Here is a 14,566-nt window from a genome sequence, read left to right on the forward strand (position 1 = left end):
CACCACAGTTTAGCCTGAATAGGTCCTTCCTATTTTTATTCACATTTAAATAAGTTAGTATGTTCCAGAAGGTTGTGGCTGCTATTTCACATCTACATATCCCTAGCCAATCCGATTCGATGTGATACTGTTAAACTAAATACTTCACACGACAGCAAACAGATTTTAACTTGTAATTCTTGTATATTAATGGATAATGGACAGTCTTCATCTGGTGTCGACTAAATACTGTTGGATCCTTAATAAATATTCAAAAAGAGGTGGGGGGAACTACATTACCGGAACACTCTAATCTACGTTATGTAATGTGAACTATTCAATAAATTATGTCTACAGAATTTTAAATTAAGTTTACATTAATAAAACTAAATGTTTTACAAAATAAAACACTGGTATACAATTTTCTTTACATAATGTGTCTTTTCTTGTCATGTCTTTTATTTTACTGCTAATAAATTATAATATAATCTACTATTTTGAATTTATGTAAAGTTTGTACAACTTACGTAAACTGTTTCAATATAATATAAGCATACTCTGCATTTCAAATGTATTATTTAACTTGTTTTCACATTTACTTTTAATTATTTAGTTAGTTAGATGGAGAGGCAGATCGTGTCAACTATTTGACGAGTTTGACTTAATAAGCAATAGGTTTTAAATACCCACATTGTTTAGAATTTCTGTATGTGACTTTTCTATAATATACTTTCAAAGGTAATCTCGGTTAGAAGTGGAAACGTATTAGTTTTAGTAGAGATCAATCAGCACTAAAATGATTTTTTTTTTTCCATACCAACAACAAACAAGGTTTACAGAAAAAATTGCTAGAAAATCCATAGACGTATAAGAATATAATTTTCTACTATGGTAATGTTTAAACACAACTGTTTATGTACAATCTTTTTAAAACTAAATTTTGGCGAAGCATATGAGCTTATAAAACTAAACATCAAAAATTAAATTACTGTATATTATTTAGAGATTTAATAAATTCCCTTTCTATGGCTAATAAGTTATACAATATATTAATTATAGAAATAAATACAAATGAATTAGTTATAAATGTGTTGCATACAAAACAAAGAACACATGTGTAACTCAAATTAAATATAGAAGTAAAAATTATAATTATATTTCAAAGAATGTTCATTCAAAATAAGAACCAGTCAAGGCGACGACTTTTGAATAGTCAATCAGATAGTCAAGCGATGCCGAAAAAGACTCTCTAAGTAGTCGCTAAAATCGATGACTACCTAATATGACTATTAAATATTAGTCATTTTTACTATTGTGTAGTCGTAAAATAGTCAGGTGATGGTGGCAGGGATACCTGGCAGGTAATACATTTGACTGGTCTATGATAATTGTTATGACTTTCGTTAGGTAGTCATTCTGACCAATGCTGACTACCTGACAATAATCTCATTGCCTACCTGCAAACCACAACAGAGTAGTCATGACATAGTCAGTATGACCCTATTCGTCTAAGGAGCGGTTGTCATTATGACCATTCATTCACAATGGACTGTTGTCATTTTAACTATCCAACGACCATGGAAGATAAGTCATGATGACCCGGTCAGGACCACCTCTGCAATGTCACTGTTAGGCAAAGAGACCATCTTCAGTCAGTTGTGGTCAGCAGAACCATCACTGAGCAGTCAATCCCGCAGCCATCTGATGATTCAACCTAAATCCCAGTAACCTACCACTATCCTAAATAATATAAAATGCATTTTAGCATCACCATTTTTATTCCAAACTGAACACAAGTGTACACCAATATACATGTACCAAAATAAAATTCAAAATGCAGCAACAAGTTGAAAACAAACAACTGAACTTTGTTGGAAATGTAAAGTTGAAGATATAAAAACTCCCTATATACATCGTGAATGCTTCCACAAAATCTTCAGTGGCACAAATATCAAAACCATCAACATATAGTTTGAATTCCTGATCACAGAACTGAGAAATTGAACCACATTGAATGTATATACCACTCTCAACAGGTTCCCTAACTTCAGTACCCACCATGATACTTTCACTTTCTTTTAGAAGAAAACGGATACCAAGAATGGCAATACTAGATGTAACATCAGACATGTGTGAGGACTGTTTCATAAGAAATGCTACCAATGGATTATTTTCTGATGATATGTTTCTGTCCTGTAGGTGAGAATTTACTGAGTCCTTATATTAAGAAAGTTGGACACTCCTTTTTCTGCATCATTTCCTAGCCGCTTAAATTCATTCAATAGCTGTGCTGATGATGCCACAAGGAAAGTATAATGCTCTATAAGTTCATTTACAGGAGTGTTGTCAATGACCAGTTTCCTACGATCATGCAGAGTTTTATCCATAAGCAAGTCCACTTTACAAAGATCACCTTTTTTTTGCAATACAGACGAGTTTTCATCCATTCCTTGTGTTTTTCGGTGGAATTTCATCCTCCCCAACTGGCTTTTCACACAAGTATTGCTTTAATCCATATAGCCTCTGTTATGAGATGTGGTTTCATCTGTTGCAGTTTTCATCTTTTTCTTTCTTTCTTGGACTATAGGTAATGATGAATCCTTCCGCTTTCTATTATTCTAGAATTTCTGACGAAGCCTTATCCTCCACAGCTCCTGCAATTAAAATTGACAGAATGAGTTCTATTGAGAATGAATAACAAAACTGCCCTGGTATAACTATAATTACTTTAAACAGTATTTCTTTTAAACCATTTTTGGCATTTTTCAGGTTTAATCTGAGAAACAAAGTCATACACATACTGGTTAATAAATCAGTTGTACGAGTTCATCTTGACAATGTATTCTCTTTAGCGTCAATTTAGTTGAGTTTCATTAGTTGAGTCATGTTACATCGTATACAACACAACAAATATTTCAAAGTATCAAAACAGTATTTTCCACAGCCCCTCCTTGGTAGATATATGTACTTGTGTGTATTTTAAAAAATATAACTTCCCACAAAATTTTCACTTGTTTCTTCACTAATATTATGCAACACAAAAATACCATTTAATTTATTTTGTAACTAATGAATATATTTCTTGCAGAATAAATTTATACCCTTACAAGTGGTGATATGGTCATTCCTGTTATGTACTTTAGAAAGAATTGTATTTGGTATTTGGTTCATTGGCTTTTGCGCTCATAAACTCAAATGCATAGATAAAAGAATATATTTGTGATGAAAATATATTTCACAACAAACATAACATAATGCACATGTGGATAGTACTTAACGAACACCTTGGGGCGTTAGATTTGGAACATCTGACAGCTGAGGGTAGTGCTTACATATTTCATCCACTACTTGATCATTCTGCCTTGTAGTGGGATATCTGAAAAACAGAGGTTGGGCAGGCTATCAAATACAGATGAAGACATCTGAAGAGATATAATTACACGCTTGCAATCAGAAATGGTACACATGGTATTCACTTCACAGCACTTACAAGGTATAGTTGGAAACCTCAGTGTAGACCGCATTCAGTAAATGGAAGCGACCTTCTTTCTCAATAGACTTCCCTTGCGACAACAGCAAAGCAGTAGATCTAGGCAGACTTGACAAATTTTCCAGCTTAAAGGATACTGGCCAAGGCTTGAATGCTAAGTTGCTGTTTAAAATTTGTCATCATTCAGTCGCCACGAATGTAGTGATGTAGGATGATCATATTTTCACCTTTGTTCACATAACAAGGCAATGGGTAATGATCATAAAGATCTGGAATGCTCAGGAGTTCATAGCTTCTCATTGACTCTATAATGTAAGCATGAAGATGCCTGTGATAATTAACAGTTTGGTATCTTTGACAATAGAAAAAAGGTTTCCCCAAAGAACAAAGAAACAGATCACTGAAAAAAATTGAAGACTGTCGAAAGGCATTGTGGACTGTAGAGTGAACACAAGGAAATCTCTGCAGACGCATACGCATGCTAATGCGTGATCCATAGAATCCCCCGATTTTTGTAAGGCTATACAATTTTTATTATTTTAACTACACAACTCGGTTGCTCATGATTCGATGCAATATCCCCCGGATCCTACATTTCTCTCACCGGTATGGATGTGGTATGGATTGTAGGAGGGACCCCATAAAAAGTTCCCTGAGAATGTTCCATGAGAGCAAAGAAGGGAGAGGAGTTGGGGGAATATTTTGCAGGATCACAGGCCTTCTATTCATAGTGTACGGCCTGACGCTGGCTCCTATCTCGCACCATTCGATTTCCAAGTATAGAGTTTAAAAATTTAAATACATTTTGTACCTAAAGAGATTTTTAGATAGTTTGTAATATTAAATTAAAAAAAACACACACATTAAACACAATATATATTTCACTTTTTCGCTGTTTTCAAATTATTTGTCTTGGCGCCCCATTTGTAACTCCATTGTTGGCTGTGTCAGTGGGTCCCGCCATAATACACACGTCGCATAAGTGTGTACGCTTTAGCATTTGTAGCTCTGCTGATTTATTGAAAATAAGGATTTATTATTTACGTATTATCGTATGTCATCTTTCATTATCAAAAGTCTATAAAATAATAACAGACGAGGTCCTTTTTAATGAATATACAACACTCATCTGTGTAGCGGTGGCCGTAACAAATCTTTGTAGCAGCGGTGTGGTTGACGCTAAATTTAACAGAGCAGCAACATGGATCATTGCGAGCTTTTGATTCTACCACAGGATATGCATTCAAGATACCAAATATGTGCATTTGTGACGTCAAGACTGGGAAATGTTTTCGATTTCATACTTGCTTCAAAACATTACCTAAATATAAATATTCCTACTCTACTACTACTAGATTACAGTAGTACAGACCTACACAATGTAACGGGCAACCATCCTTGTTTACAAATAACGAGTTGTACAAAAACATACGAATGGATTCACTTCAGCTAATCTAGAAAGTTAGACATTCGTATTCTTATATTGTTTTATTGAAACATGGTATAGGAAAATAAGACATAAACGATTAATATTTACCTGGATTTTCTTCTTTCCGTTATCTGCGCGGTTGCATAGCAATTGTGCAGTGTCAATACAAGTTTCGGTCATTATAAATTCTATAAACGTCATATGTAATTCTCTAATGTGCTACAAAATATTGCTGTGTATGATTTCTCCCCTCCCCGCTCCCTTTGGTTTATAGTGTCATCCCTACCTTCGGCTGCCGTTAAGGAGTGGACCGTGCCGTCTTCACTCCCCCCTGTGTATGTATTGTTGTATGTGAGCCCCTAAATCTCCCCTCGACCACCTTGAGGAATGATCAACCTCTCTTCACAAATAACACCTACAGCCCTCCTTGCACAAGGAACTCCCGCCTTCAGATAAACTCGACCTGGTACACCCTCTGGAAAAGAGATAGTCTCGCTCGCGCCTATTGTAGCCGCTTTTCATTTGTACTCGATTTGCGCTGCGGACCACGAGACGAATCGGATGCATTTCCCGCACGTGTAGTGTCAGCGCGAGTATTAAAAACATAAAGAGAGCTTATTTCAGTCATAACTTAGATCGTTGTGGATTGTAATAATAAATGTATTGATTATTTGATTTCATATTCGAATATTCCAACACACGCACACAACAATATAAAAACACAATTGTCAAATAAAACAGTGAAGAAATAGTAGTGGTCGATAAATAAGATTTATTTAGGTAGGATTTATTTTGTGTGAAAGAAATTTATTCCCCCTCCAAATAAAAGTAAATAAATAAATAAATAAATTCTTGGAAAGTTTAGTCCTGGTTACGTTTCAGTTGTTGTATTTATGGAACAAAATGTATGTATACAATCATTTGTTTGAACTGCGCCTTAATGCTATAAGAAACATCAAGAGTGTCAATTCATAAGTTAATGCTGACTATGGTGTTGGTCTTCCTGACCACAAAGTACAGGGTGGCCCGTAAGTCCCTACCCATCCATATATCTTATGTATCCAGTGTATCTGTGTGCTGTCACCAGTATTCTTGCGCTCATGTACCCACGTACTTATAGTCATCTTGCTTATTGATACATTTTAGATAGTCAATTTGACAGCGACCACGATATCACTAAAGAATAAAATAGACGTGACTATGCCTGGTAGTCGAAATGAACAACTTTTATTTAGAGTGTTAAATGTGTTAGTAAAATTTTCTGCCTGGAGAAACACAATTCGACTTTGTGAGGTGTACGTAGTACAATTAAATATCGGTGAACTCAGCAAATAGCCCGATATTGCTTTGCTATAACAAAAAAAAAAAACAAAAAAAACACACACACACACACGATTAAATATAAAAATGAAAACATAAGTTGAAACAAGTTTAAATACGTATGTAGTTCTATAGAAGTACAGTAACACTGCCTATCTTTAGAAACACCATCCTTCATTGTAAAACTTATAATATACAATTCAATATATTAATAAGATCTATAAAAATACGTTGGGACAAGTTTAAGTATGTATATACCTTACAAAGCTATAGTTTGTTTTGAATTTCGCGCAAAGCAACACGAGGGCTATCTGCGCTAGCCGTCCCTAATTTTGCAGTATAAGACTAGAGGGAAGGCAGCTAGTCATCATCACCCACCGCCAACTCTTGGGCTACTCTTTTACCAACGAATAGTGGGATTGACCGTCACATTATAACGCTCCCACGGCTGAAAGGGCGAGCATGTTTGGCGCGACGGGGATGCGAACCCGCGACCCTCGGATTACGAGTCGCACGCCTTAACGCGCTTGGCCATGCCGGACCTTGTACAAAGGTATACTAACACTGCTCTTAATAACACTATCCGCCTATAGTAACAACATTTGCCTTTGTAAAACGTACGTAATTCAGGTACATATATACACAAACTATACATTTTACGATAATAATAAGAATTAAAAACTAAACTAGCAGACTTAGTATAAGTTTTACTTATAAGGCGAAAATATAATGTAATACAGATCAGAAACATTTCATCACCGATAACTATAGATAAAATATTATACAACTAGGATATAAATTTTAAGACTCTGATTGTTACTGACCCCAACAGTAAAGTTAAAAATGTAATCACATGTTGAGACACATTAATATCCTATGTGCTTCACCCTATTGTGATACATTTGCTATCTATGTGTTTATCATAGATGACCTCATCTGCCTACCCTCTGCCCCTAGCGGCACAGCGGTTCATCTGCGGACTTATTCTATTAGAAACCGGGTTTCGTTACCCGTGGTGGGCAGAGCACAAATAGCTCTTTGTGTAGCTTTATACTTAATAACAAACAAACAAATATTACTCTTACTAATAAATCAGAGAAAAAATTCTTAGATTATCTTCAGGTCGAAACGTTGTTCTCTGTTTTATTAGTAAAAGTATTAATACCCATACTAGCCGTCCTGAGATACATTTTTACTTCAAGTGGTTTACTTGTCATTACAAAACAAATCCTACCCTCTTCTAGCATACCCTCTGGTGTCACTTCATTGAACTATGACATCATCGCCTTCTGGTGCTTCTATATGAATAGTATAAAGTGTAATCTAAAATCTTATAATAAGTTAGTACATTAAACATCTTTATAAATAATTAAGTAATTAGCAATTAACTTTAAAGTTTAAACAGTACCTGTATTGTTAAGTATTTATTTAAGAAGCAAGCCTAACTATATTAAGTCTATCATTTGTTTTGTCTGTTTTTAATGCATGAAATACCTACGTTTGCGTGTAGTTATACTAAGACCTCCCACGAAGCAAGAGGAACTAAGCCCTAAGGTAAGGGGTGATTTTCATTTTTATTTTGTATTAATAATGTAAAGTACCCCATAAAGAATATTATATTGAAAAAAAACATGAAACCCACCTACATAAACAGTTATTTACGTAAATATAACTGTTATCGTAACTAAACTCTCCATGGGGACGAGTCGCTTATTCAAAATTATCTTACTGTAGCTGAAAGAAATCGTGTCTTGGGAAAAGAAAGTATAAACTGATATTATATAAATCAAATAACATTTTGTAGAAATACGTGTATATGTTCCTCGACAATCGTTTCTAATAATCGGAGAACCTTAAGGTATTACCTACGTATCTGTAAGCAACTTGTCACTATCATCCAACGTCAATAAATCAACTGGGCTAATATGGAAGACCAGCAGTTTAATATAGAATATGTAGGTTGAAAATTTTGTTCCTTGTCCATAGTTTTACATCCTTTTGTTTTCTGTAAAATCACGATAGTGAGTTATGTTGAATAATTGGAAGTAAGAAGCCACAAGAAATAATTTATTATAATAATAAAACAAAACAAAACAGTGAATAAAATTAAGATATGACTTGTGGAATCAGTGAGAGCTTGAGGATTAATTAATTTACAACTGGCTTAGAAACATGCGTACTAAACTCGTTCACTATCTCTATACTTATATTAACTGTAAAGCACTGGTTTGATTAGTTTTGAATTTCGCTCAAAGCTATACGACGACTATCTGCGCTAGCCGTCCCTAATTTAGCAGTGTAAAACTAGAGGGAAGACAGCTAGTCTTCACCACCAACTCTTGGGCTACTCTTTTGCCAACGAATAGTGGGATTGACCGTAACATTATAATGCCCCCACGGCTGAAATGGCGAACATGTTTGGTGTGACAGGGATTCGAACCCGCGATTCTGAGATTACGAGTCGCGTGCCTTAAACACCTGGCCATCCCAGGGCCTGTAAAGCACTGAAACTAAAATCAAAGAAAACGTAAAATTGTTTGCTCTGGTTCTCTGGTGTGATCAGCTCAGAAAGCCCTCCTCCCAGTGGCATAACGGCATTTCCACGGACACACAACTTTAAAAATCTGGTTTTGATACCCCTGATAGGCAAAGCACAGATAGCCCCTTGTGTTGCGTTGTGCTTAACGTCAAGCAACAACTTTTGCTGACATCATGTTATGAATGTTGAATGAAAGAAGAGAATATTTCCTTCTATAATTAGCACGTGTCTAGAAAGAATAAGACAAGAACAGCACGAGCTTAAGTTGCTCCGCGATACTTCCTTGATTCGATGACGTACGACACAATCGCGGCTTTCGTAAGCTGTGTCCTACTTTGACACTAAACCAGAAATTCATTTAGTAGAACCGAAACTTATAATCTGTTTGCTAGGCTTGTTGGAAGAAATGACAGCACAATTCGGACCAATAAAATAGTTTTAAAATTATTCTGCTTAGCGACGTAAACTCTAAAGTTTGGTTTCCATTAGCAACTACTGCTTCCAAAGTTTGCTTAACAACAAGTACTTCCAACCTTGACAACCAGGATAAAAAAGATTAATCAATAAGACTCGGGGAACATAGAAACAGTTACGTCATCAAAAGAGTTACTAGTCAACATTGTCTTGTTTAAAAAAAACGAAGGCAGAAGTTGTTCCAGAGGGAGATGAAAGTTGTGGTTATGTAAATAAAACAATATAAATTAGAAGTTTCTATACAATAAATAAAATATATTGTAACTGGATAAAACGACCAGAAAGAAAATAAGGTTAACCGTAATTGTACCCTGATATTGAGACTTTTTTAGAAAATTCTATGAAAGGTTAACCGTAACTGTACCATGATATTGGGGTTATTCTCGATAGATCTATTTTCAACGAGATCTGTTTCTATTGTTAGTATTAGAATATTACGTCATCATTTAACTCTTCACTTCGTCACGTGTCACGTTCTTCTAATTTCCTTTCTCAATTTTCGTTAAATCTTCCATCGCTTTCATCTTCCTTAAATTATTTTATTAATTCTGGTAGAGTCAGGAAGAATTCAGTCAATCATATCATGGTTCAGTCACACAGTCTCTAATCAAGACAAAGTGTTAAAATGACACATTCGAGGTGATTGTCATTAAGTTCAGCACGAAACAAAACGTTGGTAAAATAGTTAGGCCAAATATAGATCGCTCATAAAACATTCTGAATAACTAGAGAACTAAAATATCTATGGTAACCTGTACATCACGAATGTATCCAGCTCTCCAGCATACGGTGCTTACCAGCAATATTAAATAATACCTAAAGACAATACAGGAAGTATGGTTAAGTAGAAATAGCTTGGCACGTGTATGCGTTACTGTAATTATAGTAATGAACAATATAGGTAGTATTTGGTTAAACAGAAATAGCTAGGTACGTTAGTGCAGAGATGCCAACCATTACTATTTGAGCGTAATCATTACGATTTTGGTGTATATATTACGACTATACGCTCATATAGACAAATATTACGACTTGTTGCAACTCCCAAATTATTGTATATTATATAGGCCTATACAATAAAGTGATAAATTGTTCCCCCAGGGCTTGAAAGGGATGAAAAGAAAATTTCTAGTGAGATACAAATATATTTTGATAATAAAAGACATAGTCCAAATGACTACTTGCGATGATCACGTTTGTGCTTAAAATAATAAAAAAAAAATATTTGTATCTCCGACGACTACCAATAGTTTGAGCGCGGTGCTTCTCCATACTGGGTATGTGGGGAAATCCATAATTACGTCATCAGTGCTTGTCAGCCAATCAGCGATCGCGTAAATGGGTATTTCTCGTTTTCTAAGCGACATAGAAACACCAATGCGATCATTTACAAGATGGAAAAAAAGAGGCCTCGTTCACCAGATTGTCTTGCTTCTGACGAATCTAAAAGGACTAAAACTGTGAATCAAAAATTTAGGAAAGAGTAGAGTCCAAAATATCCAGTCATTTCATCAAAAGTCAGTGACAGTCATGCGTTTTGTACAGTTTGTCACATAGATTTTTCTGTGGTGCATGGCAGAATAAACGATTGTTCCAGACATACAAAATCAGCATCTCACCAACAATTTGAGAGCATTTGGGATGAAAAAAAAATATGAATTAACCATTCCTGTGTTCCACCACCTAAAGTATATATGTTGTTACCCTGTGAGTACAGTGAATAGATGAAAGAATGTATGAATTGGTAATTCAGGACACTGGATGGCTTGGAACCCTCATATTTCAATATTTCCACTGGGTCATTTGGAACCTTTAAGTTGAGCATGTAGTTTTCTTATTTATCATTAACGACCAGTCTACGAGTCATTGAGACTAAATCCTGGGTTTGAGTGCGCTACAATGGATGTTAAGCTTTTCTTGATTCAAGACAGATCCGAAAAAACGCTCGAGCTGTTAGCATAAAAATAATAACAAACAACACCTCCAAAGAAAGCTTCCCTTAGTGTTCGAACAGGTAGACATGGAATTTAGAGACAGTTTCTATTGTGCGAAACAGAAAAAGTCCACAATTCCGTCACGCAGGGTCTATCGTAACCAGTTTTCAAAAAATACGAAAATGTGTTTGTTGATAACGTTTGTTGTTTTTGAATTTAGCGCAAAGCTACACGAGGGCTATCTGCGCTAGCCTTTCCTAATTTAGCAGCGTAAGACTAGAGGGAAGACAGCTAGTTATTACTACCCACCGTCAACCCTTAAGCTACTCTATTACCAACAAATAGTGGGATTGACCATAACATTATATAGCCCTCACGGCTGAAAGAACGAGCATGTTTTGTGTGCCGGCGACTCGATCTCGCGATCCTCAGATTGCAAGTCAAACTCCCTAACCACCTGACTATGCCGAGGCCCCATTGATAACGATGGACACACAGGCCATGTTTACAGCACAATGAGAAGTAACATAACATATTGTTCACACGTCCACTAAGTTTCATCAGAAATCTGTTCATAACCTATAGTTTCTGACTGAGTTATAGAGCAAACATAGTGCGAAAAATCCGTCCCTACGTTAACAGATAAAGATATTTTGAATTTTCGTCACTTTGACCTTTGATCTTGACCCCTCCAAAAATTAATCACTTCTAGGTTATGTCATACTCCAAATATATACCAACATTTGTTATAAATCTTGTTGATAATGGTAAAAACACAACAATACGATATCCTCTAGCCCGAGCGCTTTGGAAAGGTGTGCCTTTCTCATCATCAAAGGCAAATTGTAAACAACAATGAAAACTGTTTGATTTATACGGAAGAACTGATAAGTACATGCCCCATAATGAAATTAAGATTCACACGAATAAAGAATAATGCACAAAAGAACATAAGGGAACGCTCAGACACTAGTTCAAATGTCCGTTACAAAATATACCAAGAACTTATGAAACCATTACGTGATCGTAAAGGTAGCCGTTCCTAATTTTGCAGTGTAAGACTAGAGGGAAGGCAACTAGTCATCGCCACCCGAGCCCGACATGGCCAAGCGTGTTAAGGCGTGCGACTCATAATCTGAGGGTCACGGGTTCGCATCCCCGTCGCGCCAAACATGCTCGCCCTTTCAGCCGTGGGGGCGTTATAAAATGACGGTCAATCCTACTATTCGTTGGTAAAAGAATAGCCCAAGAGTTGGCGGTGGGTGGTGATAACTAACTGCCGTTCCTCTAGTCTTACACTGCAAAATTAGGAACGGCTACCGCAGATAGTCCTCGTGTAGCTTTGCGCAAAATTAAAAAAACAAACAAAAACCAAACCAAAGCATAGATAGCCCTCGTGTCGACAAGATTGCCATTGGTTGAACGTCCAGAGAGTACCTTAATGAACTTGATGGCTTTCCCCAGCTGTAATCAACAAATTCTTCAGATATACATTTTTAGTTTAGTAAAAAAAGCAGTGTTCAGAATTTGAAAGTTTTAAGTATAACGATATCTAATACAATTATTCAATATACTTTGATTAAGTAGAGATTAATTTATGCCAAAGTATTACAGTTGTAAATTTTCATGATTTTACAAAGTTTAAAATAAAAAATACACCGAATTTAAGTTAAATATGTATCCTTATTTTTGCTATAGCAATTACAGATATACTGTATTCTATTTCAGTTTTGCGAAGCAGTTTTACTGAACCGTAGTGTCTACTGTGATTGAAAAGTTTTCATTCAAGGGCCCAGTATTACAGGCCATCTCACACCTGAATCCTGAGACTAAAGATAGTTACTCCAGAAGATGGTAATTTTGAGTAGTTTCTATTTTTGTTTTTGTTGTTGTTTTTTTATTTAATAAAAATAATATAAGCTACTATAAAAGTGTTATAACATTAGTATTTTTAAAGTGTATATGGAACCCTTTGCAATCCTTTGATTTTTCCTTTACAGTTGCCAATCTATCTGACAGATTTATACCAATCTCGCCAGAACAAAAGAGCTAGTTAGAAGATCAAACAAGAGACTATATCCTTACTCCGAAAGCTGACCTTCCTAAATTTGACGATCAGCACACCACTTTGTCCAAGTTTTGGAAAGTTTAAGCTACCAGGTAAAAAGATTAAATCTGATATTCTTCGCCAGTTGAGCAAAGTGATGCTGACTCTGAGAGGACATCTACTGTGAGGAGGATCCAAATAGATTCCAGAGACAACCGACATGAAAATACCATTCACAGTCTCCTCAGTGTAAAGTTTAACAGCCTTTGTGATTATTTTGAGTATAATCTAGAACTGACATTGTGAGGGCTTTCAAGTATAACACTAATCCATCAAGATATATTTGCACACTGATCTTTGTAGGTGGTACAAGTACTATTTCGTATGCACTGATAACGAAATAGGTGATATTATGATATGTTTGTTGACTTGATATGTGATAGATGTTATTATATTGTGATATGTATGTTGACATTTGATTGGTAATAATAAATTTCATGCACTCAATTTCTTTTTATTATTTAAAAACAAGAGAAAAGAGGCATTATTTAAGCAATATATAGCTATAATTTTGTAAAATAACTGCAAATTATGTACAAACACACATAAATTATTGCATTTTATGCCGAAAACACAACGATCAAAATCCTCTTGACCTGAAGTCCAATCTCTTTATTAAAATTTTCAAACTTCCTGAATTTGAGCAATAGTTCTGTCATGTGCATACACGTTAAACTATACTGTTAAAGTGCCTACATTACAACGAAATGGCGAGTCCTGTCTACAGAGATATCATTACCTTTAGGTTTTGCAAAAACCGTAAGACGTCTCCATCAAGACGTACAGGTGCTGCAGTGAATGCACGAGTTTCGTGCCATTAGGCTTAGCTTTAAGTTTTATAGCTTAGGTGTCATTTTAACCTAACATTAATATAGGAAAAAGAAAATTAGTCAACGCCCTTCGTTTACCTTATTTCACCCTCAGTTTCATGAACTATTTAAAGCTCTTTCCGTTTGCAATCCGTTTAAGAAGAATTGATCTAATTAGGTGTCGCGCAGGGAAGCTATACTTCAAAACTTTTGCTCTATTTTGTATTCTAAAAACGGGTGCAAACTCTCTTCGTTAACCTGAAAATGGTCTAAGAAGGTCGAAACATTGTTCTTGACTTTATTTTAATTAAAGTTTTAACACCTATATCAGCCATTTTGAAAATACAATTTTTTACTTCAAGTAGGTTTCTCGTCATCATGGATTTGCTCTATCTTCTATTTACCCTTAATAGTACGATGGGTTATACAAAACTAAACAGTTGGATATCTCAGCTGTATCCACCACGACCTTCAGACTTACCACT

General features: G+C 35.4%; 1 long non-coding RNA gene across 1 annotated transcript; it reads left to right on the plus strand.

Moving 5' to 3' along the window:
* The first annotated feature begins 7,589 nt into the window (after window positions 1–7,589).
* LOC143236060 (uncharacterized) lies at window positions 7,590–13,691 on the plus strand. The gene is made up of 3 exons (XR_013019438.1): window positions 7,590–7,772; window positions 12,894–13,019; window positions 13,166–13,691. It is a non-coding gene; the product is annotated as an uncharacterized LOC143236060 (long non-coding RNA).
* The last annotated feature ends 875 nt before the right edge of the window (window positions 13,692–14,566 follow it).

This window comes from Tachypleus tridentatus, chromosome 2 (assembly GCF_004210375.1).
Source record: "Tachypleus tridentatus isolate NWPU-2018 chromosome 2, ASM421037v1, whole genome shotgun sequence".
NCBI lineage: Eukaryota > Metazoa > Arthropoda > Merostomata > Xiphosura > Limulidae > Tachypleus > Tachypleus tridentatus.